Genomic DNA, 27,317 nt, shown 5'->3' on the forward strand with positions numbered 1-27,317 from the left:
AGGGGCCTCCCTGGAGCTCCACAGCAGTAGGCCCCAAGAAGGTGGGCAGACAGGAAGGGAGGCCACGTATGCCATTGCACTTCAAGCTCAGCCTGGGTTGGGGCCTGCATGCCAGTCAGGAACCTCTTTCTGCAAATGGCAGAAACCCAGCTCCCAGTGGCCCACACAGAAAAGGCCACATACCTGCTGTTCATCTACCCCAACGTTCCAAGCAAGGCTGGATCAAGGTGTTTATTGATGAACTCAGGAGTCTCCTTCTCCATCTCTGTCTCTGTTTTCCCTGAAGAGGAAACAAGGCAAAAGAAACTTGAGGCTCATGTTCTGAAAGCTAGATAGTGAAGTGCCCTCTCCTCTGTAGCAATCACTGAAGACCATCGTCTACACCTGCAGCAGCATCGTCACCTTGCAGCAGCAACTCAGGGTCACTGACTTGCCCCTGCCACCTGCATCAACCACTCGGGATAACTCACCTGCCCCTGCCACCTGCAGCAACCACTCGGGCTGACTCACCTGCCCCTGCCACCTGCTGCAACCACTTGGGGTGACTCACTTGTAAATGCTGCTGCATAAGCAATAAGGGTGCACCCAGGGAGGGAGCAGCTGGAAGGGAAATGCAGAGAGAAGTTCTGGGGGTTCCAGTTGGGATGAGTGATCAGCTGACAGCCCTCCAACCACGATGTGCAGTCCCCCATACCACGACCCCTGTCCCCATCCTGTGTCTGCTGAGGACTCTGAGAGCTTAGTCCTTGGGGTCACCTGTTCATCCCTGCATATGTGCAGATCTGCTCTCACACTCCTGAAGTGCTGGAATTCGTGCAAGTTCAGAATCTCAATTATGTCTGATCTCAACCCTGTAAGCCTCATGTAAGTCTTCTTCCTTTGTCTGAACTCACAATAGCCACTGAAGGGAGAGATCTGGTGACTTCATTCAACATTTGGTTATTAAGCACCCCCCTGTACCGGGCTCTGTCCCAGGCGCTGGGGACACAGCCCCAGGAGAGCCATGGCTCTGCTCTCCTGGAACTTATGTTCCGGTCCAGTGAAGAGACATACAAGTATGTGAGAAAATGAATACGATAATCCTCAGTTGTCAAAAGGGCCGTCGATGTAACAGAATGGACCATGTAACAATGTGGCTGGGGAGAGGCCATTATGAGCTGGGGCAGCCAGGAAAGATCTCCTAGAGGGTGTGACATTGGCACCAACAAGGAGCCAACAGCATGCAAACCTGGGCAGGTGCATACCAGGCAGCGGCATCACCAGGGAAAGGTCATGCAGCAGAAACCAGTGTGGCCCTGTGAAGAGCAGAAAGGAGGCTGAGGGCAAGGAGAGGAGGCCAGAGCTGCAGCAGGTCAGCAGGGGTCAGGCCCCATGTGCCTTACAGGCAGGGGAAAGGGTCTAGCTTTTGCTAAGTGCCCTGGCCACTGGTAATATGGGGAGGCAAGACAGTGTGCAACATGCTCTGCCCCCCGAGGGGCCTCCCAGGCTGCACTGCAGAGAGAGATGGGAATGGAAAGAAATGAGTTTTCAGGCTACTGCACTGGTCCAAGCAGGAAATAAGTGTAGCTCAGACTACAGCGGAGGCAGTGGAGATGGAGGGAGGACATTTTTTCCAGATATATCTTGGAGCTGGAGATGACAAGATTTGCAAATAGATTGGCTCTGGGAGAGACCGAGAGAGAGAGAGAGAGACAGAGAGAGAGAAAAAAATAAAAATAAAAAAGAATTGGTCTTCTGATCTTCTCTGAAGAGGAGGAAACAGGTTTCAGGGAGATGCAGGTAGGCTGATGGAGCAGCACTGGTATTGGCTTTCATGCACGTTTGGAAGCCTTGGGAAGGCCTACATATTCTCTGCAAATAAATTGCTCATGATTCCAGTTAATTATCCACAAAATAATGCAAGGTTTACAATAAATTGTATTTCCCAGCTACTGGGAAACAAAGCTGGTAGGAATGAACAGAGCCCACACTGACGCGGGGCCGAAACACACGTTCCATCGTTCTGAGCTGAAAGGGGGCAGCCTGGACAGAGCACATCATGGGGAGAGGCCGCTGTTCCCTGCTGTGCCGGGCCGGGGTGACTGGCGGTTGATAAACAGCCCCGCTCCTAACAAAGAGCCCTGGAGCGGGAGCTGGCACAGTCGACGTGCCATTTATCTTAAGGCTTTCATGGAGGGAAAATATGTTTTTAAAGCTGCCTGGAAAAGGACAATTATTAATGAAACTCTTCTATCAGTGTCTTCACTCGTTTGCCGGGAAGGGAGATGCTGACATACAAGAATTAGGCCAGGCAGGCTTTGGAAGGGGTCGAGAAGGTGGCCAGGAGCACAGTGTCCTCCCTTTGTTGTCACTGGTCTGCAGGCCACGGACGCCCTCTCTGAGGACAGCTTTGGGAGTAAGGGCCACTATGAGCTTCATTCGCCTGATGTCTGGGGAAGCCCGGGGCTGGCTTTGCAGGAGCCCCCTCTCATGACACAGAGGGGCCTTCTCTGCAGCTCTCTGCTGCACGTCCATCACAGAGCAGCCGCATTCCCATCTCTAGTGCAGATGGCTCCACTTGCAGGCCTAGGCAACAGCATGGACCTCAGGACTGCATGGGGCAGCTTCTCCTGGGAGGCCCAGGCGTCAGCAGTGGACACACAGCTCTCCAGACCAAGTCACTCCTGGGTGAGAGGCCCGACGCTGTGAGGGTGATGTCCTCACTCAGGCTGGTGGCAGCATGGACAGCTGCTCCGCATGGAGGGACGCAGGCCCAGCTTGTCCCTGAAATCCAAACCCAGCAGGCCCAGGGCTGCCATCAGGGACGCTGATTCTAAGGTGGAGGGAGATTTCCAGGAAGCAGGAGGTCCATCTGGGGAAAGAAGCGAATGCCACCCAGGATGGTGGAGGAGCACAGAGCAGAGTGAGCTGCAGGCATGGAGGGAGCTGGCCCAGACAGGCACAGGGCAGAAGACTCAGGAAGGGGAAACAGTCAGCACTGCTGATCCCAGCGAAAGTCTTAAAAACTGATGTGGTCAATTTATGGAGAATTGGGGTTGAATTAATGATAACAAAGCAATTCTTCCAAGCTACGGATTTGAGGGAAAAATGAAATATCCAGATGAGGAAAGTGCCCATGGTCTCTGTCTCGGCTCCATGGTGAACGGGGCTCAGGTGAGCTTGGTGATATCAGCAGCCAGTCTCAATCTGAGGGAATCCCAGTGGCAGGGGTGGACGGGGGTGCCTGTGGGTGGAGCAGGCCAAGGAGAAGCAGGTCCCGACCTTCCCTATCGAAGGTGGTGCCTTGCATGGAAGCATCAGGAAGTGGAAACACAGGCGTCTCATTTGGAGATGGGAAGACACACAACACGAGAAACGACTAAAAGAATCAAAGGTGATCTCTGGGGAGGGACAGTGGAGGAAAGAGGGAGAATATCATTTTCATATCTATGGAACTCATTAAATTGGGTGCAAATACCATTTCTTTTTGAAAAGCAGAAACAAAATTATTAAAAGAACCAGTCGGTGAGAACTGTGGCGACCAGCCCGCGTGACTGGAGGAAGAGCAGATTATAATTCATTCGCTCCCCTTCGCCCCTCCTCTCCACCACAGTCTCTCTGGGCCGGGGCCGAAATTCCCAGGTTACAGCTGTGGAATGTGTCTGCTTCCTCCTGCATTGCTCCTGTGCATATAATTTAAATTGCCCTGATGAGGTCTACTGCTTCAGAGTGACATCCAATCATTCCAGGCTCTTTGAGCATCTGGAAGCCTATAACAGCTGGAGAATCTAATCTTGAAGCACTAAATGAGATAAAGCTTGGGTGAGACAAACACCATAGGCCACCTCTTCACCTCCATTATTCATGAAACTATCTCATTATAACTGTGGGTTGCCATGGTGACAGGCAGCGGAGAGACAATTCTAAAAAGTTTGGAGAAGATATTTTATAACTAAGAGCTTTTGGTTGCAAGCGACTGAAACCTGGTTCTTGATGGCTCAAACCGAAAGTTGTTTTGTTGTCTTTGTTTGCCAGCATTGCGGGGAAGGCCTCGGGAGTGCTGACAGCCAGCACCAGGGCCCAGCCGTGTCATCAAGACCTCAGTCTCTGCCCTGGGGGCTCTGCCTTCTGCTCCGCTGCAGTCATTGCTGGGCTCCACGGGCATCCCCTGAAAGCCCCAGGACCAAATTACCCTTAATATTAGCAGGCCGAGACTCTAAACAAATAACGGCCAACCACTGAAAGCAATACCACCAAGGCAAAATACCGTCAAGAGGGGCTGGATAAGTCTGTGGGGCACAAGGGAGGACATCTAAATGAAGACCTCAAGAATAAATATGAACTGCACCAAAAATGGGCACAGGAGAGCACTCCAGGTCAAGGGAATTATAGACACAAAAGATACAGGTCTGGGATGATCCTGAACCATTTGAATAACTGATTCCAGGTCCTTAGTAGGAAATGTTCAAGATGTACCTGGGTGATATGGTTTGACCCTGTGTCCCCACCCAAATCTCATGTTGAATTGTTAATCCCCAGTGTTGGAGGTGGGGCCTGGTGGGAGGTTATTGGATCATGGGGGTGGTTTCTAAAGGTTTAGCACCTTCTCCCTAGTGCTGTCTTGTGATAACGTTCTCATGAGATCTGGTTGTTTGAAAAGGGTGTAGCACTTCCCCCTTTGCTCTCTCTCTCTCCTGCTGGACATGTGAAAACCGTGCCTGCTTCCCATTCGCCTTCTGCCATGAGTGTAAGTTTCCTATGGCCTCCCTAGAAGCAGAAGCCTGTATAGCCTGCAGAACCATGAGCCAATTAAACCTCTTTCCTTTATAAATTACTGAGCCTCAGGTATGTCTTTATAGCAGTGTAAGAATGGACTAGTACACTGGGTCATCTCAGTGTCTCGCAGATCAAAGATGCTGCCATGGGCTCATGAAGTGGTGTCACCCAGACACAGGAGCTAGCCTGACGCTCTCGCTGAACAGTGATGTGTTAATACAACATCAACAAGAATAATGACTGCAATGGATTAGAAGATTCAGGGTACATCAAAAGCCATGAAACAGAGTCAGAAATGAACATGTGGCCATTATTACCTACCTTGCAGAAATAAAAGGATTATAAGACAATACTATGAGCAATTGTATGCCAATAAATTCAGAAGCTTAGATGAAACAAATTCCTAGTAAAACACAAACTACAATAACTGATGCAAGAAGAAATAGAACATTTGAATAGACTTATAACAAGGAAAAAGACTGAATTCTAATCAGAACCTCCCACCAAAGAAGGCTAGAGGACAAGGTGGCTTCACTGGTAAACAGCACAAACATTTAAACAAACAGCCAAAATTATCAAACTCTTCCAAAAAAAAATAGAGTGGAAGAAATACTTCCTAACTCATTTTATGAGGCCAGCATTATCCTGACACCAAAGGCAGACATCACAAGAAAAAATTACAGATTAGTATCCCTTATGAATATTAAATCCTCAACAAAATACTAGAAAATGTAATACAGCAGCATGGTAAAATAATTATACAACATAACCAACCAAGTGGGATTTATCCCAGGAACACAAGGATGATTAAACATACAACAATTATTTAATGTAATACACAAAATTAGTAGAATTAAAGAAAAGATTATAATAGTCTCAATAAATGTAGAAAAAGCATTTGACAAAACTCAACAGCCTCTTATGATTTAAAAAGCAAAACAAAAGCCAACCAAACAAAAAACCAACTCAACAAACTAGAAATGGAAGGCAACTTCTTCAACATGGTAAAAAGCGTTTAGGAAAAGCATATTGCTAATGTTGTACTTAGTGTTGAAGGATTGAAACCTTCCCAGCTAAATTCAAGAACAAAACATGCCCACTTTTGCCACCTCCATTCAACATTGTGCTGAAATTTCTAATCATAACAATTAATCAAGAAAACAAAATAAGAGACGTACAAATTGGAAATGAAGATGTAAAACTATATTCACATATGACTTGATCTTGTACATAGAAAATCCTAAAGAATTCACACACAAAAAACTACTAAACATGATAGAATTTAATAAAGTTGCAAGGTACAAAATCAACACACAAAAATCCATTGTATTCTTATACACTAGTAACGAACAATCCTAAAACAAAATTAAGAAAACAATTCCATTTACAATGGCACCAAAAATAATAAAATATCTAGGAATAAGTTTGAGGAGGTGTAAGATTTGCACACCTAAAACAAAATATTAATGAGAGAAATTAAAGAAGACCTAAATAAATGGAAACACATCCTGTGTTAATTTCTTGGAAGATTTAATATTGTTTAGACTTCAAAACTTCCCAAAGGGATCTACAAATTCAGAGCTATTTCTGAATCACAATCTCAGTGGATTTTTTTCTTTTTTCTCCTTTTTCCTTTTTTTTTTTGTAGAAACGGCAAATCAGATATTAGAATTCATATGAATTGCAAGTTATGGCAAGTAGCTAAAATAATCTTAAAACTAACCAGGTTGGAGGACTCACATTTTTTTTTCATTTCAAAACATATTACAGTGCTGCAGTCAACAAAACAGTGTGGTTCTGGCATACGGATAGAGAGATAGACCAATGGAATACAGAGTCCAGAAATAGTCCTGTGCATCCACAGTCAAATGTCTGACAAGGGTGCAAAGAGGATTCAACAGGGTGAGAATAATCTCTTCAACAAATGTTGCTGGGAAAACAGGATATTCACATGCAAAGAATGAGATTAGACCTATCCCACTCCATATACAAAAATTAACACAAAGTGGATCAAAGACCTAAATGTAAGAACTAAAGTATAAAACTCTTAGAAGAAAGGTGTAAGTATTCATGACTTTGGATTTGGCAATGGACTTTTAGCTTTGACACCAATAGCATAAGCAACAAAAGAAAAAAAATGGATAAAGTTGACTTTAGCAAAATTAAACTTTTGTGTATCAAAGAACACTGTCAAGAAAATGAAAAGACAACATATAGAACAAGAGAAAATATTTCCAATTTATATAACTGCTAAGGACCTAGAATTCAAAATATACAAAGAACTGATACAACTTAATAATAAAAAGACAACCCAATTAAAATAAAATTTAAGAACAGGCAAACGACTTGGATATTTCTCCAAAGAAGATATATAGATGGCTGCCAAGCACATGAAAAGATGATTATAACATTTGGGGTCATTAGGGAAATGCAAATCAAAACGTCAATGAGGAAGCACATCACACCGCATAGGATGGTAACATAGCAGTAATAATAATAGCGACAAAGGTAAGAAGTGGGTCAGGATGTGGGGGAAGCGGAACTCTCACGCATCGCCGTATGTAAAGGGTGAATGTAAAATGGCCCTGTGAAAAATGATTCAGCACCTCCTCAAAAAGTTAAACATAGAATTACCATCTGAGCCAGAAATTCTACCCCTAAGTCTATAACCGAAAGAACTGAAATTAAGAATTCAAACAGATATTATAGATGAATGTTCCTAACAGCACTATTCACAAGAGCCAGAAGTTGGAAACAGCACAAATGGCCAATTAATGAATAAATAAAATATGGTCTGTCCATGCAACGGAACATTTTTCAGCTTTAACAAGGAATGAAGCACTCACACATATGACAGCAGGGATGAGCCTTCAGAATATCCCTAAGTGAAAGAAGCCGGGAACAAAAGATCATATATTGCACGATTTCATTTATGTTAAAAAGATCCAGAATAGTTAAATCCAGAGACGGCAGATAAGTGGCCGTCATGGGCTGTGGAGGATGGAGGACAACAGGGATGAAAATGTTCTGGAGGTGACTGTCACACAACAGTGTGAATGTACTCAATGGCACTGGATTGTGCACGTTAAAAGGATTAATTTTATGTTATGTGAGACTCACTTCAATTAAAAACAAGCTGTGAGTAAAAGAATGTGTATAGGGGGTGGTACAGAAAAGATATATACCACAAAACTTACTGCACACTTCTGGAGGTTGCTAGGATGCCAATCCATTATGCTGAAAATTGATAAATAAAGAGGAAAACTAAGCATTTATCCTGCCTTCCTGGTATTAATTGTATTTCATGATAAATCATAGCCTTCGTGGATGAGGGATGGCTCTTCTCAACAGAAGCACTCAAGCAAATAATTTCAGAAGGAGGAAGAGAGTTAGAAGTTCCAACACCTTATTAAAAATTGACTAGGTTAATGTCATCAATCGATGGTAAACTCTTCAGTGGAAGATCGATAGAGAAACTTACACTGAATGGATCATTGTTGCCATCTGAATTCGCTGATCAGTCTCAGCATCATTAAAAGTGAAGTTTAATCATTATGTGTCTCCCGATAGGCTGCAGTACAAAGAATACAGCTTCACCTACCAAGTATCCATGCACAGAGAAAACCTGGATCTCATCAGCCCTGGCATTTAATTCCAAGCCTGCAGCAATGTGTGAGGCAGGGGAACAAGTTAAACAGCCCCGGAAGCCATTGGGCAGATCCTAACGTGACCATCTAATGGGACACTTGACTTGCTTTCCTCAAAAAGCCAGCATGAGGTAGGAGATCTGTGAAATGGAGCGGGAGGTGGAGGCAGAAAGAGACGATTCTAGATTTAAAGAGACTTAACAGATAGAGTTTTCTGACATGACATATAGACTTTGCTTGGATCTGGATTAAAATAAATCAGCTACTAAAATTCAGTTTTTTCGCTAATCAAGATGTTATCGGAAAGGGGTCCTGATCCAGACCCCAAGAGAGGGTTCTTGGACCTCACACAAGAAAGAATTCCAGGCAAGTTCATAGAGTAAAATGAAAGCAAGTTTATGAGAGAAGTAAAGAAACAGAAGAATGGCTACTCCATAGACCGAGCAGCACCAAGGGCTGCTAGTTGGCTACTTTTGTGGTTATTTCTTGATTATATGCTAAACAAGGGATGGATTATTCATGAGTTTCCTGGGAAAGGGATGGGGATTTCCCAGAACTGAGGGTTTCTCCCCCTTTTAGACCATATAGGGTAGCGTTGCATTTGTAAACTGCCATGATGCTGGTAGGAATGACTTTTAGCACCTGCTGTATTATAATTAGCATGTAACGAGCAGTGAGGACCACCAGAGGTCACTTTCATTGCCGTCTTGGATTTGGTGAGTTTGGGCTGGCTTCTTTACCACATCCTGTTTTATCAGCAGGGCCTTTTTGACCTGTATCTTGTGATACCAGCTCTGTCCACCTCCTGTCTCATCCTGTGACTAAGAGAGCCTAGCTTCCTGGAAATGCGGCCCAGAGGGTCTCGGCCTCATTTTACTCAGTCCTTGTTCAAGATGGAGTCACTCTGGTTCAAACGCCTCTGGCAAAGGGAATTTGAGTATAGACTAAGTGTTTGTCTTAGTCAGTTCAGGCTGCTGTAACAAAATGCCTTAGACAGGGTGGCTTATAAACAACAGACATTTATTTCTCACAGTCTGATGAGTCCAAAATCAAGCCTCCTGCAGATTCAGCATCTGGCAAGGCCCACTTCTTGGTTCGTAGATGGCAGTCTTCTTGTTGCATTCTCACATGGTGCAAGGGGCGAGGCAGCTCTCTGGAGCCCGTTTATAAGGGCACTAATCCATTCATGAGGGCTCCATCCTCAGGACCTAATCACCTCCCGAAGGCCTCCCCTCCTAATCCATTATGTTGGTGATTAGGTTTCGACATATGCATTTTGTGGGGACACAAACCCTGAGCCCACTGCAGTGTTTGATTAAATGAAGGAGTTGTTTGTTTTACAAAGCGTGAGTGTAGAACGGTAGTCATGCAAAAAGAGATTCCTTATTCGGATGCGTATTGAAGGATTTAGGAACGTGAGGACATGGGGTGTGCAATTTGCTTTAAAGCACTCAACCGTGCTGCAAGCCTCTCTTTCCCTCCACGTACATCTCTCTCAGTGCTCTCTATCCAGTCCTGTGCCTGGAGGCTGACCCTAATATCCAGTAGTAAAGGGACTCTGTGTCCTCTGGAGACCTTTGGCTCAACCAGAGGCGAGGGGCTGTGCTCAGAGCACCTGCTCCTCTACCCCCGCTGGCTGGGCTGCAGTTCTTGTCTGGCAGCCCCTCATGCAGAGCCAGCTGCTGCCCCACTGGGTGAGTAACCACCCTCCCTGCCCATGCAGACGCAGTGGTCTTAGCTGCACCGCTGAGACCCTGCTAAGATCCCAGCCCTGAAGTGTGGCACTGGCCCTGCAGACTTCCTCCACCCGCCCACGCCTGTGGCAGCCATCCCTGCATCCACCTCTCCCCTGTCCCATTTAGAGTCACTTGTTACCTGTGGGATTGTGACTCTGGGGGAGGTAACATGTTTGTGGTTGTTGATGTCGGGCGACGGGTATGTGAGAGTTTTATGTATCCTCTACCTTTGTGTATGTTTTTGAAATTTTTCATAAGCAGAAAACAAACATAAATATACACACTCTATTTTTCCATTATTAACATTATAAATTTATGTTTAAAGGTACACATGAGATGTTTTAGAAGGATACACACCATATTCCGACTGTAGCTACCTCCAGACGATGGGACTAGGAGGTAGCAGAGCAGGAGGGGGCAGAGCGGAGTGAGCTGGGAGGTGTCCTCAAGCTGGGAGGTGTCCGTGAGCTGGGAGGTGTCCTCAAGCTGGGAGGTGTCCGTGAGCTGGGAGGTGTCCGTGAGCTGGGGGGTGTCCTCGAGCTGGGAGGTGTCCTTGAGCTGGGAGGTGTCCTCAAGCTGGGAGGTGTCCGTGAGCTGGGGGGTGTCCGTGAGCTGGGAGGTGTCCTCGAGCTGGGAGGTGTCCTCAAGCTGGGAGGTGTCCGTGAGCTGGGAGGTGTCCGTGAGCTGGGGGGTGTCCTTGAGCTGGCATGTGAACTCTCCTCCCCTCCTCCTCATAACCTCTCCCTCCTCATGATCTCAGTGCTTCCACTTATTTAAAATCACTCATTTAAATGAGTGAACCTCCACTCGTGTAAAATCACAGCTCAATATCACTCCCTCTGGGGACGCTTAAACAGGGAGTGCCGTGGGCAGCCCTCCTGCACAGGCCACCACTGCTCACACACTTCATCTTCGCAACATTTATCTCAGTGGTCATTTACATTCATCTCTGTGAAAATTTGAGAATTCTCAGGGGGAGATTCTCCACTGTTCTCCGCGGGAATTTCTGTTCCCAGGGCTAGTTTTATACCGATCCATGTGATAATTTGTGGATGCCTCCTAGCTAAGAGCTCTAAGGAAGCAGAATTTTTCATTATATTCCCAGCTTTGATCACAGTGTCCGGCAAATGGCAGGTCTTCAAACACGTGGGCTTTGTCAAATTCTTTGAAATTTCTACTAGAATGTATTCATTTTTCTGCCACTTAAAATAATTTTAAGTTATTGTTTTAATTTGTTGTAAATTTTGTTTGACTTTGAGGAAAATGTAGAAAAATAATCTAAAATCTTGAAGATAAGAAAGAATTTAAGTATAATGTTCATGGATAATAAGCAAAGGATAGGTTATGGAATTGCACAGATTTTAAAGTCTCTGCAGAGTGTGTCATCACGACTTTGTAAGGCAAGTGAACTGGAGGAAAGTATTTGAAGACAACATGACAAACAACAAGTTTGTATCCTTAATATGTAAAGAGCATATTCAAATCAATATGAAAAAAAGATATCTGTATACAAAGGATTGGCATGAATAAAAAGTTCAAGAAAGAAGACACACAAAAACAATGGAGCCGCAATGGAAGCAACATCACTAATTATCCAAGACATGCAAACAAAACGAAAATACTTCAAGTTCATTGGGTGAGAAAAGACTGAAACTCACTGCAATAGCTGATGCCAATGAGGGTCTGGGGGATGGATTCTCAGGACCCTCTGGGGGCTGGTAAGTGTCCCCTGTTTGAAGCTTCTGGGGACAGTTTGGTGAAATGTGCTGAAAGGCTTTCACATTTGGAGATGTTTGCTCCACGAAGAAATGCCTACAAGGACAGGCTCACAGGACCTGTGACTAGGGCCAAGCTCCCGAAGCATGTAGGGCTTAGCTGCTCCCACTAAGATCGCCAGTCCTGAGTCACTCCCTCTGTGCCCTTCCCCTACCCTCGCATCCCTGTGGGAGCTGTCCCTGCCTCCACCTCTCCCCCACTCCCCGATCAGGGACTTATTGTTTTTTGGTTTATGCTGGAGGAGCAGTGACAACAGACCAGGGCCAGGGGTGGAGACCCACACAGTAGGTCCACAGTCACTGCGAAAATGTGCACGCCACAATGTTAAGTAATTTTTAAAAAGGACCTTTTGTATATTAGGACCCATTTTGTTTCAAAATACATGTGTGACATCACTATGCAGAAAATGTTAAAGCTGTAAAAACATGAACAGAATGCCTGAAGCGTGGGCCGTGGAGGGGCACGCTGACCTGTACACGCCTCCCACTTCATGGAAATGCCTTCGCGCTGCTTACTTCCTTGCTTTTCTTTCACAGGAGGCTTGTGTCACTTTTACAACCAGCGAAGTCACGTGTAGGTTCCGTGTCCAGGAAGAGAAACCCACCGCCCCCTTCTGGATGGCAGGTGTCCCTCTCAGCTGAGCAGGTGTCTGGGACCATGACATCCACTTGGGCTCTCCTGGCCCCCAGAGAAGATCTGTCCAGTGCATGTGCTGGCTGCACCGTGACGTCCCCTATGAACAAGGCCCACAGGCAGTGGCTGGCTGGGGGGATGCCCTTGCCCTGAGTGGAGTCTCCCCAGATGGCTGCTTCTTCCCCACCCCGAGGGTCACAGCCCAGCCCAAGCTCCAAGGGAATGGAGCAGCTGCCTACACCAAGCTTCCCTCCTCTGGAGAAAGTGCCTCCTCTTCTCCCTCACGTGCTCCCTGATGACCGCCAGGCTCCTTGACATGGTTCCCAGGACCAGCCTCTCCCAGGGTCCCTACTCCCAGTACCCCAGTCCTCACCATTTGTGACCCTTCAGCCCCTGCTGAACCCTGCCAGCCCCAGGACAGGCTGTCATGCCATGTCCCAGCCATGACGAACGGGGAACGGGGAACTGTCTGACCTTAGGCTGGGTTCAAAAGCAGGGTCAGCCCAGGCACAGAGCCTGTTTGTTTGAGTGAATTGAGTGGGAGGCTGCTTTCTCATCGGGCTGGGGAGGGTTCAGAGGATTGTGGTCTCTTTGTTTTCATTCAAGGCTCCATCAGCCGGGGCCCAGGCAGGAACCAGAGTTCACTCAACCGTTCACAGTTCACAGAAGGGTGCCTTGCAGAGGCGCCGGCAGGGTGAGCAAGGATGGCGTGGAACTCGAGGCGGGGGCCACAGTGGATGTTGTTGCCACCTGTGGCCTGAGGAGCAGGGCAGGAGCCACGCTGCTGGGTCCCAGGGAGGCCATGGGGGCACTCCACAGAAGCTGAGCCTGGAGATGAGGGTCCCCGTGAGGCCATGCAGGGCACTCCACAGAAGCTGGGCCTGGAGACTGGGGGTCCCAGTGAGGCCACGGGGGCACTCCACAGAAGCTGGGCCTGGAGACTGGGGGTCCCAGTGAGGCCACGGGGGCACTCCACAGAAGCTGGGCCTGGAGACTGGGGGGTCCCCGTAAGGCCATGGGGGCACTCCACAGAAGCTGGGCCTGGAGACTGGGGGTCCCAGTGAGGCCATGTGGGGCCCTCCGCAGAAGCTGGACCTGGAGACTGGGGGTCCCAGTGAGGCCACGGGGGCACTCCACAGAAGCTGGGCCTGGAGACTGGGGGTCCCAGTGAGGCCACGGGGGCACTCCACAGAAGCTGGGCCTGGAGACTGGGGGTCCCCGTGAGGCCACGGGGGCACTCCACAGAAGCTGGGCCTGGAGACTGGGGGGTCCCCGTAAGGCCATGGGGGCACTCCACAGAAGCTGGGCCTGGAGACTGGGGGTCCCCGTGAGGCCATGCGGGGCACTCCACAGAAGCTGGGCCTGGAGACTGGGGTCCCAGCTCTTGCCAGCAGCACAGCCCCATGCAGGAAGGGCATGAGGAATAAATGCCCCGACCTCAGCCTGACTCTCCAGCCTGCTCTGTGCCCCAGGGGAGACTCCATTAGTGGAGCCCAACTCAAAATAGGGAGGGAAGGGAGCCTGGATGGACGGAGGGCCCCAGTCATCTTAGGGTGGGTGGAGTGGGGTCGGGGAGCTGGATGGGGCCTGCAGGGCAGCGGGTCCCACCCAGGTCCACCTGCAGACATCAGGGGCCTCATCTGGGAATGCGGGGCCAGGATGCTCTTGAACAAATGGAAGTTTTGGCAACTCTGGACTCTGGGGGTAATAGGCTGGGACCACAGAGCTGTGACCCACAGCTCCTGTCCACGCTGGCTCTCATGGCCACTGGTCTCCCTCACTTGGTCTCCGGCCTGCCCTCTGCCTCCGAGTCTGCCACTCCCCACCCAGCCTCTGTCATTTGCACCCTGTTGATGAACTGTACAGCGCGGAGGTGGAAAATGATAATCTCTCCCTCCTCAAACAGCTCTGGTCCCACTAAGCCCAGTAATAAGGAGGAAATGCAAAATGAATCTGCCGCAGAAAACCAATAAGCGCCGAGGCTCAGAGCCTTTGGCAGGGAAGAGCACAAAAATGCCAAATACAATTATTTTCTGTTAACATTATATCCACAGGCTCTTGTCAAGGAAATATCTGATCGGATCCCTAAACGAGCAATTATGAGAGCTCACTGTCTGAGCGAGACGCCTCTGGCAGAGGAATTTAATTTTGGAAAGTGTCCTATCTCAAACTATGGGTCTGGCCTGCTTTCTGGGGGAGGAGGCCAGCCCACCAGGCAGAGACTGCTCTGGGGGATGCGTCCCTGTGGCAGAGGCGACTCCCGGTCAGGCAGAGGATCCAGAGAGCATTGGAGGCTCAGTCCTCAAGGTCCCCAAGCATGAGGCCTTTGAGGTTGGGGCTGGGGGTGAGGCCAGAGAGTCACAGAGCAACAAAAGCCTGGGGTCCTGTGTGCAGCATGGACAGCAAGACATGGCCACTGACTGGGCACAGAGGGGACAGGCCCTGGAGTGACAGCATGGCCTGTCAGGCACACGGGGCCCGGGCTGCCACCAGCAAGTGTGCAAAGAAGGAAAAGGTGCCCTCTCAGGACTGTTGAAATGGGAAGGTGCCCACCCCTTCTAGGGGAGGACCTGGAAGAGGCCCCTTCCTGATCTCAGCCAGGGTCAGAGCAGGCACCCTGGGAGCTGGTAGTGGCTAGACCAGACCCTCACCACGGCCAGGAGCCCTGGGGCGCAACTGATGGCAGCTGGACCCACCCTCACTCCTGGTGCGTGTCCTGAGGGCATGCCTGCAGGGTCCCTCACTAAGGCCCTGGCCCAGGTGGTGACAGATGGGAACAGAGGAAGGGGCATGGAGGAGGCTCTGGACTCGGAACACCCACCTGGCTGCTCAGGGGGCAGGGAGGCCAGTGGCCACCACACAGGGTGGACCTGGACATTTGCTCTGGGGAGTGGACTCACTGCTGAGGGTCTCCTGGCCAGGAAAGATGCCTGCAGGGCCCACGGCAGGGCAGGAAGGATCTGGGGGCTCAGTGGAGCCAGCGTGAGAAGCAGGGAGGTGTCCATGAGCTGACAGCCCCCTCCTCAATCCAGGATCTCCAGGTGAGCAGCAGGCCCCTGTTCTTGTCCTCCCCATGGATGGCCCAGATCGTGGGAAGGGTCAGGCTCCCCCGGACCCCAGAGGCAGCCCTGCCAGGCTCCAGAGTCCCAGCACAGTGAGTGCCATCTGGTGACCCCAGGTCCTCTGCAGACACTTGCTCTCCATTCATGGTCTCCTCCTCTCCTCACCTGACCCCCGTCAGGACTCCTTCCCTCAGCCTGGAATCCACTTCACTGGATCCCCAGCTCCTGCCCTCTGAGCAATGTCCTGGGAGTGTCCTGGCCTCTCTCCAGCGGGGCCAGGCCTGGAGCTGAGCTCTTCTTTCCAGGGCACTAACCTTGGAGGGCCTGGACAGAATGAGTCGGGGCAGCACCTGCAGGATTTCTGTTCTAACAACATGACCCAGGCAGTTCTCCTAGGCCTGATTTCAGCAGAATTGGACCCTCTGCCCAGGAACCTATGTGGAAGCTGAAAACTTGGCTGGGAGGGGAAGTGGATGTTCAGCCCCATGCTCCCATCTTGGCCAAATGTTGGAGCAGATCCATTCGCAGGCTCCAAATGTGCACATACATAAGAGTTTGGGGAACTTTTGCAACGCTGCCTACACAACTCACGGGGACGTCGGCACGTGAGTTGTTTGTTTGAATGGAACCGGCTGTCTTTGGGGCTCTAGAGTCACTTGCAGAATGCACGGTGCCCTCTCTCTACTCCCTGCCTCCCTTTGACCATTGATTTGTCCAATGGATGCCAGCATCAAACCAGCAGGACAACAAAATGCCGGCGTCTGTGACAAGGACCTGGGTTGTTGGCCATGGAAACCTAATCAATGTGGAGCTGCTCATGGAACAATCCTCCACCTCTGGCATGTCAGGCAGAGCGGGGCAGGGGCAACAGGCAGGGCTGCTTGGGATGAGGCAGGGAAGAGCCAGCGGGGAGCCTCCCTTGGCTCAGGGGTCTCCTTTGTGGTAAGCAGTGAGAACCAGGGCCCTTCAGAGGGAAGCAGACAGTCGGTGTCCAATGTGACCCCAGGAGGGTGTGGCCCACCCCAAAAAAACAGTGTTGGGGGGTCTTCTTACCTCAAGCGATGCCCCATCGGGTCCCTAGCCAACCTGGGTTTCCAGGAATAGATGTGGGAGGAGGGACCCCCACGAAGGAGGTGACTTTCCTGAACAAAGCAACCTCCCAAGACTCTTAGAATCTGATAATCCTTCACTCTTACTCCTCAGGAGAGAAGAGTCTCTTCCAGCCAGGCCAAGGCAACCATGGGTTTGATGAGCTGTTGAATTTCCTACTGGAAATTAGCAGCCCGGAGCCCTGCTTCTATGGCAGGGTCAGGCAGGGTCAGGCAGTGCTCGCGGCATGGACTCGGGAGTGAGAGGGCCAGTGTCGTGGTTTACAGAGCGTGGGGTGCAGGGAGCTGATTATTCACTCTGTGTCTCCATTTCGTTTTTTGCAGAATGAGCTTTGGTGTGGATTTAACCTGAACAGGGCAGGCACAGAGTGTATGCTCTGTGTGAATTGACCTTCTGTATTTTCATCCTTCAGACGTGGAACCCATAGAATCTCCTTTATAAATGCATCGATCATTTCTGCCCAGAATCTCTTCCTGTTCTTAATCACTTGGCCTGAGGCTCCACTCCTGACCCCATAACTGTACAGGGTTCCCTCAGGCAGCAGGCTCCTTAAAGAAAAAACTTTACTCTTTTTTTTAATAGAGTAAGTGAGTCACATCCTTTTCAGAAGTAGCATCCTAATGTTAGTACATAAGGTGAAGTCACAAATAGCAGAATGACCAAAGGCAACACCTTCGTGAGCCCTTGAAATACAGTGACGGATACAACACCCCTCCCTGGACCCATGGGTGTTGCTTCCTGCAGCCAGGGACCGGGTTCATGTGTGTCCAGCAGAGCCCCAGGCCAGGGAGTGAGTCTGCATTTACGGGCCGTGTTGCATGAAAAGCGTGGGCCTCTCTATGGCACGAATATGCACCTCGGCTCCCTGGAGGAATGAAGGGAGACCCTAAGTGGCAGGCAGTGACCGCTAACCAGGGACCACAGCTTCACTGTCAGGGTCTACTGGAGCCGTGGCCTCACCAGGGTCCTAGGCTGCTCATCCCCGTGGCATGAAGGCCAACCAAGTTGGTGGAGAAAGAAAATAAATCACCGCCTGCACAGTGAAAATTCTGTTGGACGTTGAGAGGGTTGTGGCGACCGTTCTCCTCTGCATCTTACCTGTGAGCAGCAGCCCTGTGGAGCGCAGCAGCGCCAGTGTGTTCTCAAGAACCTCCTGTCCGAACGGAACAGATAGGGTTGCAGGCGTGGTCTAGTCGGGAGACAGAATTGACTCAAGACATTTCACAGGGAGGAAATGTAATGCAGAGAATGGGTGGAAGAACACAGAAGCCACACCCAGGGGCGTAGAGCAGTCCAGAATGTAGCAATGGCAGGAATCCAGCACACTGCTCTTTGTCTTGGGTTAGAGGGAGAAAGACAGAGGCAAAGCTGGGACTTCAGTAACAGCAGACGCTCCCAGAGAAGCCAGACACACCGGAGGGAGCGAGACAGAAAAGCACCAGGCTGTGGCCTCCCGACATCTCCCGCCTGCCATGTCCTGCTGAGGCCTCCCATTGGCCAGGGATGCTGCGGGTGGGCCTGTTCTGGTTCTTGACATCTGTGCACGAAATAATTTGGGAGCAAGTCCAAAGTAAGAGTGGGCAAAGAAGTTTATTGCAAAGCGAAAGTGTGCTCCACTAGCTGGGTCAGAGCGGGCTGCTCCGGAATAAGACAGTGAGACTGGCACTGGGAAGTTCCTTTGATGGGAGTCTCACATGATTATCCCTGAAGGAGCAGGAACTAAGCATGTTGTGGGTGGGTTCCTGGGCCTACAGAGGCCGTCACTGTACATGCTGGCACATACATTGCCTGTCTCATTAGCATTTTAAATCTCTGCCCAGGCATGTGTTTTTCACTATTACAGTGAGCAAAGTTCAACATGAGGACATGGTTCTTGGCTCGGCCTTTGGGAGTTTTCCTCCAACAGTCACTTCTCCTTCAGCAAGGAAGTTGCCCACTGCGGGTGACCACAGATGTCTGTCCCAGCCCCTTTCTGGAGCGTCCGTTACTGATCGGGGCCCCTGTGCTAACCTGTTGGCCCCATTTGGCTTGCTCTTAGCCGCCTGCAGGTAATCATGCCTGTTGCCTCGGTAACTGCCTGCTTAAGAACTGCCCAGAAATGGGGGACAAGGAGGCCAGAGAGTACAGCACTCTTGGGAAGCAAAGAAGAGCAAAGCAAGGTCCGCGAGTGGGTCCAAGGGCAAAAGCAAGTGGCCCTCATGTCTGTGCATCTTTGAGGTTCCTGGAAGGTAAGTTTAAATGTTTGCTGTTTTTAATATATTGTGGGGCTTGGGGGCCAATTTTTTTTATCGTGGTAAAATACACATAACATACAATTGACTATCTTAACCATTTTTAAGTGTACAGTTTGATGATACTAAGTACATTGCTTTTACTGTGCAACCATCACCACCATCCATCTCTCCATCCATCCATCCCTCCATCCATCAACCCATTCCTCCCTCCATCCATCCCTCCATCAATCCATCCCTCCATCAATCCATCCATCCATCAATCCCTCCATCCATCTCTCCATCCCTCCATCAATCCATCCCTCCATCAATCCATCCCTCCATCAATCCCTCCATCCATCAATCCATCCATCCATCAATCCCTCCATCCATCTCTCCATCCCTCCATCAATCCATCCATCCCTCCATCAATCCATCCATCCATCCCTTTATCCATCCTTCCATCCTTCCATCCATCCATCCATCCATCCATCCCTCCATCCACCCATCAATCCCTCCGTCCATCCACCCATCAATCCCTCCCTCCATCCTGTGAGTGGGATCCCACTGCACCTGCATCACCTCCCCCAGGTGCATCACACTGTGGCATGTGTTGGAAATTCCTCCCTTCTTAAGTGACTGATAATGGGGGTGGGGTGGGCTCGCCTCTGTCCTTCTGGAATGTGTTTTCTACGTCCTTTATCATTTTTCTGGTCCCTCCTTTACTGCATTGTCTTCTTTTGTGTTTAGTCGATTTTCTGTAGTGAAATGTTTAAATTCCTCTCTCATTTCCTTTTGTGTTTACTCTGCAGCTATTCTCTTTGTGGCTGATATAATAAAGTTGCTACACTCTGACATGAATTTATCCCGGTTAAATGTCAATAACACAAAAACTTCCACTCCTTCACATCTCCATTCCCACTTCCTTCAGTTGTTGATGTCACAGAATTATATCTTTATATGTCATGTGTCCAAAAACAGAAACAAATAATTTTTAAATGTATCTGTCTCTTTACCTATGTAGAAAATAAAATGTGGAAACCCAAAACAAAGTTATAATACTACTGACAACTTTTGTACAGTACCTATTTACTATTCAATTGGGTTGTCTATTTCTTACTGACTTACAGACTTTACAAAATATATTCTGGATATGAGTCCTTTGCCAGTTACGTGTGCATAAATAGTTTCTCCTCCTAGGTGGTTTATATCTCTACTTTCAATTTTTTTTTTTGAGACAGGGTTTCACTGTCACTCAGACTGGGGTGCAGCGGCAAGATCATAGCTCCCTGCAGCCTTGATCTCCTGAGCTCAAGCCACCCTCCCACCTCAGCCTCCGGAGTAGTTGAGACTACAGGCACACATCACCACATCTGGCTAACTTTTAAATTTTCGTTTCTGTAGAGACAGGGTGTGTCTATGTTGCCCCGGGTGGTCTCCAACTCCTGGGCTCAAGCGATCCTCCCACCTCAGCCTCCCAAAGTGTAAAACATTTTTTTAACTTAATCCCAACTGTGATAGTATAAAACATGTTTTTTATTTTAATTCCTAATTTTAGTTAAGTGCAATCAAGACATTTTAACCCTTAAATTTGTTTCCTATTAAACATCTATCTCTGCCACAAGGCCAAGAGTTATTCCCCTGTTATCTTCTAAAAGTTGTTTCACAGTTGGACTATGCTCTACCTGGAAGTGATCTGGGGGAGGATAAGGAACATTGGAAGATCCATTTATTTGCCTATGGATATCCAATTGGCGTGGCATTATGGGAAAGACTCCTACCACCCTGCAGGGTCACCTTTGTCATAGATGAAGTCTTGGTGCACACGTGTGATGATTCCTAGGCCCTCTGGGTGACCAGTACTTCGGTTGTCTTTCTGACATTGTTGCTTCATCACCAGTGTAACGTCTGAGGGCACAGTCCTGCACCTCGGTGGCTGCTGTTCTGCTCATCTTGGATGTCCTCTTTTCTTACGTGTTTACACACACGTTAGAATCAACACATTTATTTTTGCAAAAACAATCTTCCGGGATTTTGAATAGGCTTGCCTTGAACGCATAGAGACATTTGAGGAGAATCTCATCTGGACAAGACCCTTTCAAGCTAAGGATGGTTTGGGAGGGTATATGTATCTGTTGTGGTGGTGGTAGCCCATGAAATACTGTTTATAAACAACCTCTTTCAAAGGCAATTTGGCAATGTCTATTAAAATAGCGAGTGCACTACTCTGTTAGCCAACAATTCTACTTCTAGAAATTTATCCTAGCGTTACACTCACTCAGATTCACAAAGACAAACTATTTTAATTGGATATTAATAGTATCTTTGTTTGACAAGATGAGGAATAATCTAAATGCTGTGTATAAGGAACTTGGGAAATAAACTATGGTGCATCCGTATCACAGAATACTGTGGCAATGTTAAGAAGAATGAGGTTGGTCCATATTCCCTATGTACAATTGTGGACCCATATATCGTTAAGTGAAGAAAAAAGGAGAATGAGACAGAAAGAAAGAGGGAGAAAGAGAAATAGAAGGAAGGGAGGGAGGGAGAGAGGGAGAGAAGAGACAGGGAGGAAGGAAAGAACAGGAAAGAGAGGGATGGAGGGAAGATGGGGAAACACAGGCCCAGTGCCTTCCAGAAAGGAGCTGCCTCTGTGTGCGTGTGGATGCGTGTGCATGTGTGTATAGGTGCATGTGCGCATGTGTGTGTGCGTATGTGTGGCATGTGTAGGAAATATATGTGCCTAATCTTAAGATATCTCTTAAAGGACACTAAACAGCTGCTAAGGGTTGTGCCTCCAGGAACACAAGCTGCTGGCTAGAGATGGGGGTGGGAAGATGTGGCTGAGATTGCCAGCCGTTCAGCAGGCTTGGCCCATCTTCCTTCTGGGCACCGTGAGACCACATTTCTCAGCCCACGGTTGGCATGAGAATGTCTCTGGGCAGCGGTCAGGTCACAGGCCTGTCCTGTGCTGCTGTCGTCTTCCTCTCTGAGGTCTTCCAACTGGGACAAGGCCTTGACAGCAGGCGACCCCTTGCCCCACACAGTGGAGTATTCTTTTGCTCTGGAGTGGCGTTTCCCAAAGCACATCTGCAGGCCTCTGCCTCATGCAGGGTCACCTTGACACTGTTGAAATGCAGATCCCTGGCACCATCTCTGCAGAGTCATACTCTAGATAGAGGCCCAGGATCTGGGGTCTGTGTTTCAAGGAGCCCTGGGGGGGCACTGCCTTTGAGAGCAATCACTTGACAGCAGCACTCCCCAACCTGCCTGATGCACTGGGATGATCCTTACACACCCAGACCTAGAGCCCCGTCCACGGAGATGTGAGTTTGGGAGCTCTGGGGGCCCAGGAACCTGTATGTCAAGCACACGTCTGCATCCCCGGTTCTTACCATGCAGAGAACTTGGGAAGCTGCTTTAGGAGACCCCCCCCTTAGATGGTGTGGAACCCCCTCATTCTAGGGCATGGGCACGCACAGGGACTCCCTCCCCAACAGCTTCGGGGGCTGTGATAGCATCACAGCTGGGGGAGGAGAGCCAGGCCGTGCACTCGCAGTGCCCAAGTCAGGGGGCCAGCCTTTGTTGTGTGCCACCGGCCCACCCTTGAGGGGCCTGCTAAGTGTTTTGCATCCTGCCAACCCCCTCAGGAAGTGGGCAGGCACCCGGTCACTAAGAATGACAAGTGGCAGCAGGAAGCGGAGACACACCTGACTGAAATTGGTGACCTTCCTGGGGAAGCTCAATCCACAGCCACTGCTGAGTGCCATTGTCAGCTGTTTTCTCCATCTTGAAATCAGCATCCCAATGAAAGTCCCATGGGCATGAGCTCGGCCAGACCGCATTGATCATCTGTCTCACTTTTCTTTCTATTGTATTTTTAGGGGTTTTCTTCTCCTCTTCAAAGAAACAAGTTGTGTAAAAGTTGCAGAAGATTGAGGAATACTGAAAGAGATGAAAGGCCTCGTTTCATCCAGGCCTCAGGGATGAGCCCCGTAACAGGTCAGCGCTAGTTTTTCAGAGCCATCAGACACAGTCATGTGAATGTGTGTGTGTGATAGGTGTACACGCACATACATATATGTGCACATATAGTCTTCCAGGGCACACAGGATGGTCACTTCTTCAGTAACTGCTACTCAACATTTCATGGTATAATTATGCTGTGATTTGTTTACTACATTCCCTATTGGTAGAATTTTCGCTCTTACAAATTTGTTTCACTTTGTGCTCCTATAATTTTGCCATGAATAATCCTAAAAATACACATTTGTGTAGTTATACAAGTGGCTCTGTCCTGCCATGGTTGAGAGAGGAGACTCGGGAGTTGGATGCATGGGTTAGAGGCACAAATCCAGGCTCAAGGACTTACTACCCATGTGAGCACTGTCTTAGTCCATTGTGTATTGCTCTGAGAGAATACCTGAGGCTGCGTAGTTTATAAAGAAGAGAGGTTTATTTGGCTCACGATTCTGATGGCTGAAAAGTCCAAGTTTGGGCAGCTGCATTTGGTGAGGGTCCTAGACTACTTCAACTCATGGCAGAAAAGAGAAAGGGCATCAGGTGTGTGCAAACAGATCACACAGTGTGGGGTGGGGGAAGCCAGAGAGGGAGACCAAGGAAGAAAGAGAGGGAGACCGAGGAAGCCAGAGTGGGAGATGAAGGAAACCAGGCTTTTAAAGCATCCTCTCTCTCAGAAACAAGTCCATTCCTGGGAGAGCGAGCACTCACTCACTACCAAAAGAACAGCACCGAGCCATTTGTGAGGGATCCATCCCTGTGATCCACACACCTCCCACCTCTCAACACCACACTGGGGATCCCATGTCAACCTGAGTTTTGGTGGGTACCAGAGAGCCACATCCAAACCATAGCAACCATGGACCCATTACTCAACTCCTCTTCACTTTCACCTGCTAAGTGTGGAAAATTTGTACTGTCAGTCCTTACATGAGTGCTTACATAAGAGAGCTTGTGTGAAGAGTAAGGTAACATACTCAGGCATGTTGGAGCAGTGCTCACCTCACAATAAGTTCTTGGTAAGTGTTAAGTACAGTTTTATTACTGGTGAGGAGTTTTCTAGTAAATACATAGAGGTAGAATTGTTGAGCGAAAATATAGTTTGGCCACTTCTTTTGTCCTTGGTCAGGTCACAATCTCCTGCAAATCTTTCACAAAACACAGTCAGTGATTTACATGCTTCTCCTTTAATCTCAGACTTAGTTTTTAAAACTAAGTGATTGCCATCTTTGCGTTTCATCTCAGTGCTGTAAAATTATCCCGGCCTATGTGCGGGAAGGGGTAAGGGCCCCTTAAACAAAGATGGAGTGAGTGATGTCCATTCTCTTGCTGTTTCACTGCCACGGCAGGAGAGATGGGAATGGGGGGCAGATGTGGAAAATATTTGGAAGGAGATCTGATGACATGTGTCAGTGTGGGAGTGAGAGGGGGAGAACCAGCGCTAACTCTTGCATTACCGACACGAGAAACTCAGCGTCACTGAGCCTGCAGGAGCGTGGTAGAGGGGATATAGGTAGGGTTGGTTGTGGGTAAATTTGAGAGGCAGTTCAGGGTGGTGGACAAAGCTGCAGACTCTGTATCAGAGAATTAAACGAGACAACCCTAGCAGGGACTAAGTACACAGCAAGCGCTCAGTCATGCCGTCATGATGAATGTCAGACGTCCCAGGGTCATTCAGGTGTCCACCAGAGACATGACCACAGGCTCCAGGGCGGAGACGTAGAAGCTTGTGATCTCCGTGGTGATCGCGGTGGAGGTGGGAAGGGATCGGCTCCGCAAGCTGTCCTGCCGGCTGGCTCTGCTGGCTGCCGTAATGAAGGCTCCCCGGAGCCATGCCACACCTGCCCGTGTGTGTGTCGCCCGTGGCTGTCCTCACTCTACCACAGTGAAGCTGAGTGACTGCAACAGAGATAGCGAGGCCACAAAGGCTCCAATCCCTACTGCCCATCCCTTCCCAGGAAGCCCTTGCCAACAGCTGGATTCTATTCCCGAGCAGGAGCACACATAGAGGAGGGGCGGGGTCTGGGGCCTCAGGAGCTTCAGCTTAGATGTTGCTTACAGGAGGAGAGGAGGGGCCGGCGCAGGGCCCCAGGGGTGTCCTGAGAGATGGAGGAGACAAGTCAGGAAAAGGGAGGGTTTCCATAAGAGAAGGGCCAGCCCGCCCCTGCCGCGATCCTTGTGGTTGCTTTGCTCTTCGCCTGACAACCAGATTTCTCTGCAACCTAATCTTCGAGGCAGATGAACCCCACAGCCCTTAAGGTGACGTCTCCTCTACCTCAGAGGAGATGTTCAGTCTGAGCATCTTGGAGTGTCCTGGAATCTTCTGGCTCCAAGGCCAAATGCCCAGGAAAGGGCTGGGGTTGGGCTGGCTCCTGTCAGGTGCTGGTAAAGACCTAGTCAACTGTCCGTGATGGGCAGGGTCTCACTGCAGGCACTTGGCAGCCGGCCCACCCCGGGTGTCTGTAGTCCCACGTCTTCAAGACACCCTTTCAGTGGCTACCCCCCAGACTGGGCCAGTGGGAGCCCTTTATTCTGGGAGCCTGATGCAGTGAGGAGGTGGATTCGGCACTGAGATTCCACAAGGCACGCCAGGCATCTATGCAACTGTCCATTGGAGACTCCAGATCCCAGCTGCAGACAGGGTCGCAGAGCGTCCCCACCCACACACATAGCCTGACAGGTGGCCTCAGCTTAGCGTGGACATGGAGCTTTCACATGGCACTCCGGCTCAGGCCACCATGACGTGCTTAACTCTGCTACCTACCGAGCCCCAGAGTTCCCCCGGGGGCCCCACGTCTGAGACCGTCATGACCACAGACACCAGGGTGGTGACCAGCTGCCTCCCCGGGGGGCCTCCCCTGCTGTGGGCGGCTCAGGGCTGCCCCACCAGGATGCCCCCATCAGCCGCCCGGTCTCTCAGGGCCTGCCGCGACTGCCCCATTCCTGATTCTAGTCTTTGCTTTTTGAGACAACAGAGCGCAAATTCCATTTCAGAGGCAACCGTGAGGCGTGCGACATGGCCGCAGATGGGGTTTATTTCTTGGGTTTTTCTCTCCAGTGTCCCGTCTGATCTGAGCTCTGTTCATTAGAACTCAGGGTGTTTCTTGCTGATTGAGTGAGAACGGACACAGAGCCCTGAATTCTCCTGGAGGCTGCTCATTGGAAAGTCTGCTCCAATTCACTGCAGATATATAAAGCCTCGCACCAGACTGCATCTCGGGAAACACTGTTCTGCTCTGTTCTATTTTGTCCTGTTCTATTTCCCCCAAAGGCTGAGTGCGGAGCTTCCTGAGGCAAAACTCCTGTGGACCCACCAGGAAGCTGGTCTTGAAAGATGCTGCACCCACCGGACGACTCGTCCACTCACTAGAGACTCACTTTGCCGGAGAAGGGCTCGGGCGTCGTTGGAAGAACCCAAAGCCAGGCATGAAAGGACCTCAGCCAGGGAGGGCACCGCATTCACACAAATGCTGCGTGTTCCCATGGAAACAGCACAAAACCTGACCGAGGAAATGAATGCCGAATGTAAACTATTTGTTTAATTTTAATGGGAGTCAATTTTTAGCAGTGTATTCCCAGTGCTATTTGAAATTTTCATAGGGTAACAGTAAATGCCTCTAATCTTTTTGTTTTTAATTGGCTTTTCCAGTGGACTGATTCCCTGTGAATAAAGGGGAGAAATGCAAAGCAATGTAAACAAAGCCAAAAGCAGGAGCAACTCCAGGGCAAATGGAGGCAGAGTCCTCGCGTATCTGTGATCAGCACCGGCCCATCCTGGGTGCAAGAGAGCCCGCTGCCAACTCACCCCCGTCACAGCAGCTGCCTCAGCCTCCCCAGCCAGCTGTCCCTAGCCCTGGCCCTCACCACCCCTGCCAGCCCATGCCATCCTCAGTTTCGGGGCTCACTGCGGCTGCCTCTGGGCTTGAGGGAAGGGCAGTGGTGGGCGGGAGAGGCGGGAGGCTCTTCTATGGTGCCCGTGGAGTTGTTTCCTGTGTGGGGTGCAGGCTGCCCAGCTGTGTTCACTGTGAAAATCTACCCGGATACACATTCACAACTGGTAAATTGAACTTCAATAAAAAGGTAAAATGTAGGTCACTCCCTGAGCTGAGAAGGAAGCTCTCATTTATGAGAGGGACCGTGATGGACCACGCGCCATTTATGAGCTGCTCACCGCGGACAGACCGTGTGTCCAAATCGGGGCCTCCAGGGCCCAGCGGGCTGCTCTGACCTCCGAAGGTGAGACAGAGCTACCGCCAGTTCTAAGAGCTCCTCTCCTCTCCCTTTCCCTCCCTCCATTTTCTCTCCCCCATCTCCATTTCTCCCTCTCCCTTCATTTCTGTGTCTCACTCTCCCTCCCCTCTTCAC

General features: G+C 49.5%; 1 long non-coding RNA gene across 1 annotated transcript; it reads left to right on the plus strand.

The window, feature by feature from the left end:
* The first annotated feature begins 959 nt into the window (after positions 1-959).
* Positions 960-27,050, plus strand: LOC129393456 (uncharacterized). The gene is made up of 6 exons (XR_008620319.1): positions 960-1,351; positions 12,451-12,559; positions 17,043-18,947; positions 22,817-22,934; positions 26,224-26,477; positions 26,602-27,050. It is a non-coding gene; the product is annotated as an uncharacterized LOC129393456 (long non-coding RNA).
* The last annotated feature ends 267 nt before the right edge of the window (positions 27,051-27,317 follow it).

The sequence above is a fragment of the Pan paniscus genome, chromosome 10 (assembly GCF_029289425.2).
Source record: "Pan paniscus chromosome 10, NHGRI_mPanPan1-v2.0_pri, whole genome shotgun sequence".
Taxonomy (NCBI): Eukaryota; Metazoa; Chordata; class Mammalia; order Primates; family Hominidae; genus Pan; species Pan paniscus.